The sequence below is a fragment of the Arachis hypogaea genome, chromosome 1 (assembly GCF_003086295.3).
Source record: "Arachis hypogaea cultivar Tifrunner chromosome 1, arahy.Tifrunner.gnm2.J5K5, whole genome shotgun sequence".
NCBI lineage: Eukaryota > Viridiplantae > Streptophyta > Magnoliopsida > Fabales > Fabaceae > Arachis > Arachis hypogaea.
In genome coordinates this window covers 13,622,497-13,623,687 of record NC_092036.1, presented here as the reverse complement: position 1 = coordinate 13,623,687, position 1,191 = coordinate 13,622,497, and the positions used below count along the sequence as shown (strand labels likewise).

The 1,191-nt window shown below is 40.5% G+C and overlaps 1 non-coding gene across 1 annotated transcript; it reads left to right on the top strand.

The window, feature by feature from the left end:
- Positions 1 to 330: 330 nt before the first annotated feature.
- On the top strand, positions 331 to 438 carry LOC112711541 (small nucleolar RNA R71). The gene has a single exon (XR_003157519.1). It is a non-coding gene; the product is annotated as a small nucleolar RNA R71 (small nucleolar RNA).
- The last annotated feature ends 753 nt before the right edge of the window (positions 439 to 1,191 follow it).

Sequence of the window (1,191 nt, the reverse complement as noted above, 5' to 3'; positions counted from 1 at the left end):
TGAAGCTTCCTTAGTACTACCTGGTGCATTTTGCATTCCAGACAGACTTTGAGAAATCATATTGACTTGCTGAGTCAATATTTTGTTCTGAGCCAATATGGCATTCAGAGTATCAATCTCAAGAACTCCTTTCTTCTGATTAGTCCCATTGTTCACAGGATTTCTTTCAGAAGTGTACATGAATTGGTTATTTGCAACCATTTCAATTAGTTCTTGAGCTTCTGTAGGCATCTTCTTCAGATGAAGAGATCCTCCAGCAGAGCTATCCAAAGACATCTTGGACAGTTCAGACAGACCATCATAGAAGATACCTACGATGCTCCATTCAGAAAGCATGTCAGGGGGACACTTTCTGATCAATTGTTTGTATCTTTCCCAAGCTTCATAGAGGGATTCTCCTTCCTTCTGTCTGAAGGTTTGGACTTCCACTCTAAGCTTACTCAATTTTGAGGTGGAAAGAACTTTGCCAAGAAGGCATTGACTAGCTTTTCCCAAGAGTTCAGACTTTCTTTTGGTTGTGAGTCCAACCATATCCTAGCTCTGTCTCTTACAGCAAAAGGGAATAGCATAAGTCTGTAGACCTCAGGGTCAACCCCATTAGTCTTGACAGTGTCACAGATTTGCAAGAACTCAGCTAAAAACTGATGAGGATCTTCCAATGGAAGTCCATGGAACTTGCAATTCTGTTGCATTAGAGAAACTAATTGAGGCTTAAGCTCAAAGTTGTTTGCTCCAATGGTAGGGATAGAGATGCTTCTCCCATAGAAGTCGGGAGTAGGTGCAGTAAAGTCACCCAGCACCTTCCTTGCATTGTTGGCATTGTTGTTGTTTTCGGCTGCCATGGGGTCTTCTTCTTTGAAGATTTCTGTTAGGTCCTCTACAGAGAATTGTGCCTTAGCTTCTCTTAGCTTTCGCTTCAAGGTCTTTTCAGGTTCAGGGTCAGCCTCAACAAGAATGCTTTTGTCTTTGCTTCTGCTCATATGAAAGAGAAGAAAACAAGGAAATATGGAATCCTCTATGTCACAGTATAGAGATTCCTTGAGGTGTCAGAGGAGAAGAAAAATAGAAGGAAGAGGTAGAAAATTCGAACTTATCAAGAAAGATGGAGTTCGAAATGTGCATTAACAAATAGTGTTAGTCCATAAATAGAAGGATGTGAGAAGAAGGGAAGAAATTTTTTTTCGAAAATTA